Source organism: Chanodichthys erythropterus, chromosome 6, assembly GCF_024489055.1.
Source record: "Chanodichthys erythropterus isolate Z2021 chromosome 6, ASM2448905v1, whole genome shotgun sequence".
In the NCBI taxonomy this organism is placed as follows: domain Eukaryota; kingdom Metazoa; phylum Chordata; class Actinopteri; order Cypriniformes; family Xenocyprididae; genus Chanodichthys; species Chanodichthys erythropterus.
The window spans coordinates 9,251,155-9,263,494 of NC_090226.1; positions in this window are offsets into that span (position 1 = coordinate 9,251,155).

Here is a 12,340-nt window from a genome sequence, read left to right on the forward strand (position 1 = left end):
AAATGACGAAAACCATCTTTGGGAAAAAAAAATTTGACTGTTTGTCCCATTACATTACACTTGAGAGGGCGGGGTTTATGACCTATACTGCATTCAGCCGCCTGGGGGCGATAGAGACGCTTTGGCTTCACTTGTCCAAGTGGGGCTCGCTAATTGATTCAATTCAATTTAGGGATGCATGATTGGTTCTCTGTTATTTATTGGACAAAATTAGAAATTAATAGATTTATTGATATTAAACAATATTGGATGTTTAATTGCGCAGGCTCATTTTCCTTATTTTCCCTTATACATTTAGATCTGCTTTTAGATTTAGATCTACATTTTTACTGCCATTACGCTCACTTAAAATGATTTAAATTACTAATAATTTATTATCAACAATAATAGCAATAATAATTAATAGTTACACTGGGTTCAGCCTGCTGGTTAATTTTATTGGGTTATTTTTATTATATCTGAAAATTAATATCCATTTTTATGTGATGCCTAAATAATTTTTTTTTTAAATTAATTTATTATAGAATTTTAATAAATGACATGTATCAGTTTTCAGTCATAACATGAAAATAATAACTTATTTTAATATATTTGCTTATAAAATTATTTAATCATAATCATGTATTGTCCAGAATTTTAATATCGGTGCATCTCTAATTCAATTTTTTATCCATCATCAGTAGGCAGCCCTATATAAAATATATATAAACATTGTGTAAAATGCACAGATGTTATTATGAAGAAAGCTGAAACAGAAATACACCTGAAAACCCCATGTAAATAGCTTTTTGGGTAATCATAGGCACAGGTTACCTGGAGACACGGCTTTTCAGCAAGATCTATTAATCGCATTCATGAGAATGAAATTCAGGCAGGAGAACAGAGTCCTAAACAGCCTGTTCTATTAGAGCAAAACAAGACAGGAGCACAACTCCAGATGTCTCGCGCTCTCAAAGGGACAGAGATACGGACAGAGTAAATGAGTGGGAGAGAGGGAGGAGAAGAAAGAAGGAGAGGAAGAGACTGAAATCACAGATGGTTTCGAGGCCCACTGGGATGAGGAATTTAAGATGAGTAGTTTTCCAACACTTCAGAAAACTCTTTTCAAAACTCAAAGTGAGTCACACGCACGGAAGGCTTTGTGAATATCAACGAGGCCAAGAGTGGCTCTCTCAATGATTGTGTCATTACAGCCATAGACCAGGTGTAGAAGCATCTGTGTGACCAGATGATCTGGCTGCATGGCAGGCTAATATCCATGACATTGTTTATAGATTTGAATATAAAAAGATAAGTACATCAAATAATCATCATTTCTGAGGATGTCTCTTTATACATTTTTTAATCATGTGCTCTAGTCACAATCTTCCATATGAAATATAAACCATGTTTCTCTGACCTGACTGCATTATGCATTAGAGGCAGGAATCAGCAAAACTGTGTATTGATTTCTGTGTATCGTATTTCAAATTGATTCATAGATTTATAATACAGTGTAATACAAGCCCCAAAGGACCTGCAAAGTAGGGCTGCAACGATTAATCGCGATTAATCGTTTGCAAAATAAAAGTCTGTGTTTACGTAATATATATGTGTGTGTTCTGTGTATAATAATTATGTTTATATAAATACACACACATACAGGTATAAAGTTTAGAAATATATGCACGTATTATAAATATATATATATTTTATATTACATATAAACAAATATTTTATATAAATATAACATTTTTCTTAAATATATACATGAATGTGTGTGTATTTATATATACATAATTATTATACACAGAACACACACGTATATATTACGTAAACACAGACTTTTATTTTGTAAACGATTAATCACGATTAATCGTTGCAGCCCTACTGCAAAGCATTTTTTATTTGCCACATGGTGTTTATGGGACATGAAATACTCTTGGGAAGTTGATGTCCTACAGAGTGATACTGCATGTAAAACTATTACCAACAGCATTTTGATAATTATTTTATAATTAATTGTTATGCATAATAATGCATATATGTATTTTTATAGATTCAGTTGTCACACCGCAGGACCATGTAAAATAAACTAGTGAAAAGTGTATCAAATCCTATATATCTTCATCACATGGCTATCAGGAATACTTGATTCTGATTGGTCGGTCGGTTTTAATTTCTGTAATATAGTTGCAGTGTTTGTCTTGATGCTAGGTCGATTGTTTTGTACATTGCAATAGTAAAGTTTTAAGATAACATATAGATAAAATGATAAAATAATTTTATAAAATGGTAATTCCAGTAAACAGTATTTCATGTATTTGTGTATGGATTCATTAAGTTGCGGAGAAAATATTTTTTAAAACTAAATGAACCCATTTAAATTGTTTAATTTAAAAAAGCTTAATGTAATGGTTATGTTCTGTTTTATTATCATGGTGTTTTGGTTTTGCTGTTTGTCTGTGTTCCCTATTAGTTTCCATATTTCCTAAAACATTACGCACCTGTTTCTGTTCAGTTCATTACCGCTTCTTGTGTATTTAAATCCTTAGTTTCCTCAGTTCTGTGTTGTGTGTTCTTCTAGCTCCTGGGTTTCCTGTGTGTTTTGTATTTGGATCATTAAAGGGTTAGTTCACCCAAAAATGAAAATTCTGTCATTAATTACTCACCCTCATGTCGTTCCACACCTGTAAGACCTTCGTTCATCTTCGGAACACAAATTAAGATATTTTTGATAAATAGCCAGCAAGATAACTAACACTTTCAGATGTCTTAAAAGCTACTAAAGATATCTTTAAAACAGTTCACGTGACTACAGTGGTTCAACCTTAATATTATAAAGTGACGAGAATATTTTTGTGTGTCAAAAAATATACAACTTTATTCAACAATATCTAGTGTTCATGAAGCTTCGAAGCTTTACGAATCTTTTGTTTCCAATCAGTGGTTCAGAAGATGAACAAAGGTCTTATGGGTGTGGAACGACATGAGGGTGAGTAATTAATGACAGAATTTTCATTTTTTTTGGTGAACTAACCCTTTAAAGACTATTTGTGTAATTTCTCAGGTTTGTGTGCTTATTGCAACCCCCCACACACACACTTAACAGATAATATCAGTATGATTTTTTAAAAACACTTGTTGTCAAAATAATGATCAAACAATTAAAAATAGTTTTATAGCTCTATATGAAACTTTGATTTTGACAGATCAAATTACAGGTAATACTGAAAATATCAATAGCTAATCTGCTAGGAAAAGTCAATGGATATAGTGTCATTGTAGTAATGAAACATGCCTTAATGGACACATATGTGGCCATTAAACAAGTAGACCGAGGGTAACCTATAGCAGTCTGTGGCTGAGCAGGAAACGGGAGAAGAACAAATCTCCGGAGACCATCACCACACAAAAGCACTTAAGAAAAGATATGAACTAAATGCCCAAGAAAAGTGTGTCAGAGGCTGTCTGAGAACTGGAGAAACGCTCCTGACCTACTTACAGAGAAGGATGGAAGAGATGTGTGCATATATACAGAGATGGCTCTTTCTCTTCTGTTACATGAGAATCTGGGGTCCACATCATGGGGCTCTCTTTGATGTGGAAGATGATTATGTAGAGCTAGGAAGTTATTTATTTAGGAAAAAAAATATTTTTAAATAATTTGGCATGAAACACATGGGTGACTTTGTATATAATAAATATAATATAATATAATATAATATAATATAATATAATATAATATAATATAATATAATATAATATAATATAATATAATATAATATATGTATATAATGTATTTTCCACATTTTCTATACTATAAAATATAGAATATTTTACATTAAAATTTTATGGAATGATACTTCTGGAAAGCTTACTATATCAAAAGCATATATTTATATTACTTATTATTATATAATACATTTTCTACAATTGACATATTTTCTATAACTGATAAATGGCTGTATTGGCCTTTGGACGGTTTTTTATATATATATATATATATATATATATATATATATATATATATATATATATATATATATATATAATATAAAACCGTCCAAAGGCCAATACAGCCATTTCATTTGTGATTAAAATATCTTGAAATGTAACATATGTATATATTTTTTAGTCTGGCATGATTTAAAAAAAAATCATATGCAAAATGGTATCAAAATTATGTGTAGAAGTCGTTGCTTTGTTATGAGAAAGAATGTCCGGAAAGATGAATTTCATTGATGTCATTCGGAGAAACCAATATAAAGGGACCATTTTGGATCAGGTCATGTGATCAATATCATGTGACAGGATGTGACATCATTTAGACACCTGCAAAGAACCACATGGTCGTGAACTCTCTTTTAACTATTTGAAAAATGAATGTTTTCACTTGCTCCTATACATGTCCCGAAACATCAGGTCATTTGGTACAACCGCTATAAAACATGGACAATGTTGTAATATTTAAAAACTTATAGCCTACTAAATACAAAATTATTGACAGTCCTTCATTATTTAGTATAACCAAATGTGTCATTCAGTAAAACCTCAATTTTGGTTAAACCGAATGACTTTTTTGGTGACAAATTCTTTTAAAAAAATTACAAAAGAAGTTTTAATTTATTATAAAAACCACATAATCTCATTGTTAACACTTAATAAAACTATTTTAAAAATGATTTTATATATATATATATATATATATATATATATATATATATATATATATATATATATATATATATATAGTGTAATATATGAATATTTCGATCATATTTAAAGAAAAATGATCTATGATATCAGTCAAAATAAATTTTTTCCTTTAATTTTTGCCCCATGTATCCCGTTTAAAAAATTGGAATAAAAAACTGTCTCGGATAATGAATACACCTTCCGGAAAACAGCCTGCGTTGCAAGAACACCCAGCCGCCTCCATGTATGACCCACATGCCCGAGAGAGCTGAATTAGCACCATCTGCTAATGATCAGCAACCTTTGGTTCCCATCCTGCTGTAACATACAGTGAAATGGATTAGAGCAGTAAAAGCACATATAATGCATGTTTGTGTGTGTCCAGCTTCATGCTGAGCTAAGCTCTCTATGTGGAACGTTTACCCCAGGGACTTCATGTTCAACTAATAGCCTCCATGCCAGAAGGGGTCACTCTGACACTATCAATAACCTGTTCTGAGATGTCTTTACTAGCTGAATTGTTACTCCATCTCTCTCTCTTTATCCTGAATCTGCTGTTTAAGGCAGCTAGTGCCTTTGGAACCTGCTGGACAGCAATTTGCATTTTGAACACTTCATTCTTCGCTTTGGGTAACCACATGTTCGCCTGTATCCATCTCCCAAAAAAAATTTGTCTGTCCCTCTTCTGTAATGGGATGGCATGCAGGCGATAACGCAGATGGAATTCTACGCTTGTGTATTAAACTGGAACTGAATGAAACATAAATGAAATGGAACTGAATTTCAAAGGAGTTTGTTTCAGCAGATGAGTAATAGCAACTTCTAAAAAAAGAAAACGGTCTCAGAGGAACAACACGCTGAGATGATAGTTCTGGAAAGCTTATGGAAATATATCTTTGCCCTTTCCCCGGGCCCTGTTCATGAAACATTAATGTCAGTATGTAGATTCACCACCTGCCTCTCCTGACTCACTTCATTAGGGGAGTGTTGCACTGCATCAAATTCAGCATGCCTATATATGTGAGTCACTGCATTTAGGGAAGAAAAAGTATTGAGCCATCTTGAGATATACAGTACTTCATGACCTGATTTTTATGTGAAATCAAAAAAAAAAAAAAAAAACCCACAAAAAGCTCAACAGATTTTAAAAAGAATTCAATCATTTCTATCAGTTCTACAAATCCCTATTGCTGAATGATTGTTTCATCAGAGTGGAAAATGTGGGGAAAAGTATGCAGATTCTGTGTGAACTTTTGCATTATTGGAACATACAGTTAATGGAAGTGGGACATTCCTGTTATGCAGTAGCTTTTTTAAAATAAATGTGCCTGTGTTATGATTTAAATAAGTATTTTCAAAAAGGAAAAGTTTACCTCAAGCTCAGGCACTTTAGAACTTTATCATTTACACAATGACACGAGAATTAGCAAGGAGGATCATAAAAGGATGGAAATAAAGAGCTAAAGTTATTGCTCAATGAAGTATTGAGAGTTAGCTTCAATGACTACTTGAAGGTAATTTTGATATTTTCAATATATGTCATTAATTTTGTCTCTGTCATTTAATCAAACATGATTTATTGAGAGTAACAAACCAACTAAAACATCAAAATATCACAGAATTCATCAAATTAATTGTTTCTGCTGTTGTTTTCATCACCAACTACTGTATGATGTCACTTCCTTGAGGATGATGTCATTAAAGGGACAGTTCACCCAAATATGAAAATTCTGTCCGCCTCAAGTTGTTTCAAACCTGTATAAAACATAAGATGTCTGTATAAGACATCTGCTTAGTTACAAACATTCTTACAAATATCTTCCTTTGTGTACAGCAGGACAAAGAAATTTACACAGGTTTGGAACAACTTGCGGGGGAGTAAATGACGACAGAATTTTCATTTTTTGGGTGAACTGTCCCTTTAAGAAATATAATTTTAGTTATTTTGCAGAAGACTTGAAAGTGAAATTGAGAATACTGGGGGGGAAATCAATACACTGATTACCAAATAAAACATAAAAAAAATAAATAAAAAAAAGTTTGAAGTTATATAATTGTGATAAGTTATATAATTTCCTATTGTGATTCAACTCTTTTATCCAATAAAGTATTCTGCTTAGTGCTACATGAATGCTACAGGGTGCTGTAGTATGCTATAGTTTCTCTCCGTACCCGTGGGACATACATTTTTCTTCCTCGCAGGCCATTCTGAGAAGACGCGTCAACATCTCTATCTGTGCTGCTGCATTTTGTTCCCATACTGAGACCCAGTGAGCGACTGTTTTTTCACCCTCCGGCAACACCACGCTGTGTCTGTGTTAGCGGCTGTCAGTCTCTATGCTCTCATGTAAAGCTGTGGCTTCTGTTTGTGCCTGAACCTGTAAATCAGTGGGATCCAAGTGACTGCCGCCGCGCCGACATGAGTATCACTAACATGAGCGTCCATATGTCTCCGTCCACCTTAACGCTGTTGTATTCGCCTCTTATCTGGAATGGTCGTGCTCGGATACCCCACAGCTACAGTGGCTCCCCTCGCGGTGCTAACGGTTTTCCTTTTGTGGCTCTCGTCCCTTTTGTTTTGCTCGTTGTTGTGAAGCGGGAACAGACTACAGTCAGTGAGCTTGTGTCATCGCTCTATTCACACGAAGAAGAGTAATAATTGTGCCACTGTTGGTTAAGGTTCCCCAAGTCAGACTACAGTGAGTTTGCCTATGTAAATTCCCCTTTATGCAAATGTCTGCCGTTTGCCTTATCACAAAGCTGGCCAAGGGAGAGCTCCCTATTGAAGGGGGAGGAACTGCCTAAAGCTTTTCACAAAACTCTCTGCGAGGCATTAACAAAACACAAATGCAAATTTTTCATGGGTCTCAGCTGGAGAGCCCAAATGTGCTTCAGAATGTGCACAGTGGGCCGCCCTGTGTAAACAATATAAATAAATGCTCTTGATAAATGTTCTCACCACTGGCGAAACTGGCCTGTGACAACCACACAAAACAGAATACAGGACTGGAGCATCCAAGAAGGAAGCAATTAAATCCTGTGTCCCGCTGGGCGGATGGAAAGTCGCCCTTTACAATAAAGAGACAGAATGAAGAGAGAAGATACCACTAAATGTAAATGCCATGGCAACCTCAAGCAGGCGAGACGCAATGTTTGCCTAAATGGATGGCATTCCGAGACAGGCAGTCTGAGATCTGTAAATATTCAATTTGAATGTTGTACTCTGGCTTGTTATATTTAACATCGTAACAATAATGTGGTAGGCCTATCATTAAAGGTACAGTATGTATCTTTCAATACATCAGTCATGTCAATCAATACATCATCAATCGTTCTTCCAAAACTTGTTTTTGTCTTACCCTGATTGACCATGGTAAGCCTATTACGAGTGTTTATATTTTAGACCTGATGGGATGCTTTTTTGCGGGAAATTGCATACATATGCTAGTTGCCTGTGCATATCTCATCATATCCGTAAATATGTGAAGCTGCTCTGGCTACTTTGAGGCGTGTATGGTGTGGGAGTGGCATAGGTTAATTGTCACAATGAGCAAGAAAGGTTGACATGTAGTAGGGCTGACAGATATATCGCATGCGATTGTCACGCGCATTTCGTCAGTAAAGCCGGTTCCCTGATTGCCGCTAAATCGCCATCACCTGCTTTCAAATGGAGCAGCATTTAATAGACAGAGCCGTAGATCACTGACAAGCCACGCAATATCACGTTCATATCGCAGATGAATCGCCTTCGATAATGAACGCGATATTGCGTGGCTTGTCAGTGATCTATGGCTCTGTCTATTAAATGCTGCTCCATTTGAAAGCAGGTGATGACGATTTAGCAGCAATCAGGGAACTGGCTTTACTGACAAAATGCGCGTGACAATCGCATGCGATATATCGGTCCACCCTAACATGTAGCATGTTAAACCTCGAAACTCCAGGGAATCACCTGTTTTAAAAAAATGTTAAACAGTGGAGAATTCGACAGAACTCGTAATAAAACTTGAATCAACATTGGCTTGGCTTGGCTTTTCGGCGATGCCGAGAACTGAGGGATTTGAAATCTTATAAAAGCGACGTGGAGATGGTGTTTTTATTACTACACAGGTGAGTAAACTATTTTACTGAACAGATAAATTGCCATATAGCTCTCTAACAGAGTTCATAGTAAAGCTTCATCTATTGTTAAGGGTCATATTCATCCGCACGCAGAGCCGAAGCACATCCAAAGCAATGTTCTTCTGCAAAATGCATATGTTTTGTTTTTTAACCACTAGAAGGCCAAACGTTACATTGTGTACCTTTAAAAAAAATGTAATATTTGTCTTTAGTTACAAATTATAAACATTTGATGACAAAGTATTTTACTTTTTTTAAGTAGGCTATAAGAATTTTTATTTTTTTTGGTAAACTTTTACTAATGCTGCATCCCAATTTGCATACTATCCATCCTAAATAGTTTTCGAAATTAGAATTTGTGTGTCCCAAATCGTAGTGTGTTGAAATGAGTATTCCAAAGATCTCTCCTAACTCTCATGTCTGGTTTGTACAGAAGAGGATTAGGGCTAAGCAATAATAAAAAAATAAAACCATCTCGAGATTAAAGTTGTTAAATTTTGAGAAAAAACTCGTAAAATTTTGAGAAAAAAGTCGAGATAAAATGTTGGGAATAAACTCGTTAAATTTCGAGAAAAAACTCGTTAAATTCTGAGAAAAAATTCGAGATAAAATGTTGAGAATAAACTCATTAAATTACAAGAAAAAACTCGTTACATTTTGAGGAAAAAGTCGAGATAAAATGTTGAGAATAAAGTAATTAAATTATGAGAAAAAAGTCGTTAAATTATGAGAACAAATTCGTTAAATTACGTTAGATTAACAACTTTTTTCTTGTAATTTAATTACTTTATTCTCATGATTTAATGACTTTATTCTCAACATTTTATCTCAACTTTTTTCTCGAAATTTAATGACATTTTTCTCATAATTTAACGAATTTGTTCTCATAATTTAACAACTTTTTTCACGTAATTTAATGACTTTATTCTCAACATTTTATCGCGACTTTTTTCTCGAAATTTAACAATTTTTTTCTCGTAATTTAACGAGTTTATTCTCAACATTTTATTTCAACTTTTTTCTCGAAATGTAACAAGCTTTTTCTCAAAATTTAACAACTTTAATCTTGAGATGGTTTTATTTTTTATTATTGCTTGGCCCTAATCCTCTTCCGTAGGTTTGTTTGGACAAAATTGCAGATTTGGCATTATGATTGGTCAGAACGCCTGTCAATCAAAGTCGCATATCCCAAAGCTTGTCTACTATTCTGCTACACACTTTTCTTCATAAACAAAGTACATACTTTTAGGGCATATTATAAGCTACCTTCCAAATCATAGGCTTAATATCTGACTCTGCTATATTTCAGAAAAACTGCCATTCCTCGTGAAGAAATTAAGGGAAGACAGAAATAGCAATGTCTGATTCGAAACAAATCATACTTCATCGTTTCAACGAACAGCAGGTTCACAGATCAGATTGAATTGTGTGTTTGCCTTGAAGCCGCGGTGGACATACCGATTGGTGCATGATCGCGCCGCTTCATGTTGAACAAACCTATTCATTTGTGAATTCTATAATGATCCGGTTGCAGCAGCCAACAAACCCACTGATTCTAAGATCCGTTCAGAGCGAGTGTCAAGTTAAAGGATTAGTTCACTTTCAAATGAAAACTACTCCCTCTCAAGCCATTCTAGGTGTATATGACTTTCTTCTTTCTGATGAACACAATTGGAGGTATTTTAATAAATATCCTGATGCATCCAAGCTTTATAATGGCAGTGAACAGGGGTTACGAGTATGAGCTGAAGAAAGTGCTTCCATCAAGATCCATCCATCATAAATATGTACTCCACACGGCTCTGAGGGGTTAACAAAGGCCTTCTGAAGCGAAGCGATGTGTTTGTGAAAAAAACAAAAATCAATATTTAACAAGTTACAAAGTAAAATATCTAGCTTCCTCCAGACCGTCTTCCATATTCAAGTTACGAAGAAAGTGTAAAATGGCGTTGCATAAGTTACACTTTTGAATAGGGAAGGTGTAGGGCGTAGCGTAAGCTTTTTGAACTGCAAGAGTTTTACACTTTCTTCAAACTTTGAATACCCCAGACAGCAACATAGTGTGGCCCACATCTGGTACATCTGGATTAGACGCGGACCAGATGTAGGCCAGATCTGGGCCGACACAACGTTGCTGTCAGGGACGGAAGGTGGTCTGGTGGAAGCACCCTCGATTCCTTTTCCTTGCTTCCTTTCCATGCATCTTAGCTACACTCGTTTCACGAGTTCGTTTCCTCATAAAATCTTTAAGCTAATAAGGTTAAGCGTATTTGGCTTGGTGTCCGCTGGGGAGGGGCTCGAGGAAGCAGCTTCAACTCGAGCTTGGATATACCCCCAGGGACTACTAGTGCCTGGAAGAGGAGTACGATAGATGAGATGCCTAAATTATGTGGTGGATTTGGGGAGATGGAGGGATATCAAAACAACTGATGCCAGAGCAAGGTGAGTAGCTGCTTATATGCTCTGGATGTAATTGAAAGATTAGGGTTCCCTCCTCTTGAGATTATGTTTGAGTTTCACTAATTGAAAGATTAGATAGGTTCACTCCTCCCGAAATGACGTTGTGAACTTCACTTAGGATGCGAGGGAAGGATACACCAGTGGTATCGTTTAAAGCTCTTCGCGGTGCAATTAGAGAATTGAGATGCCCTTCAAGATGGTTTCCGGGTCACGGGCTGGAGGACGGAGGAGTGAGGAAATGAGGAAGCATCATTTTGAGTATTGAAAACAACCATATTGAGCGAGGATGCACAGGAGTATCCTATGCGGAAGTCTTTGTTGTCCAAAAACCTGATGCACTTATGAATTCTCCTACCTCTTCATATCTGTCAGAATCATTTTCATGTCCGAGTCCGGATCCAATTGTCCGGAGCAACATCCAATTGATCGTATTATTTTGAGCAGATTCTTTTCAGTGAATCGGTTCATTACACTGATGTAATTGCAGCAGTTAACAACTCACTGATTCAATGATCCGCTTGGAGCGTGTCTCTAGTTAACAAATCACTGAACTGGGAGTAATATGATCCTTAAGCTCGATTGCGCTGAGTATTCATAATTCATAATAACGACAGATATTTTGAGCAGGAGAATGCAGAATAGCAAATAGCAATGAATTAAAAATAAATCAATAAACGGTAGTTCTATAGATGCTTGCGTGCATTCAAAAGTAAGTCAGTCATTTCATCAAGCTTTCTTCAACTCAAGTAGCTACATGATTCTACACTGTTCATTCCAAATATGGGAGTATTTGAATAGATACAATTAATATTTGATATAATAATATAAAATGTAATGCAAAATCAAATCATAAATGCATTTTGTTTTCCCTGTAGCCCCTCACACGCACACGCCTAGAACTGAATCCAATATCCCCAGGTAGGACATGGTGTTTTCCTTGAGCAACCTTGGTTAAAATATCGTTCATGTATCTTTCATTCAAATCTTTTTCTCTATACTGAAGCTCACCTTGCCCCAAGCAAAGACTCACTCATTCAGAACCTTAGGGGCAAAAAAGAAAGCAATGCCTTAGATGAAAAAT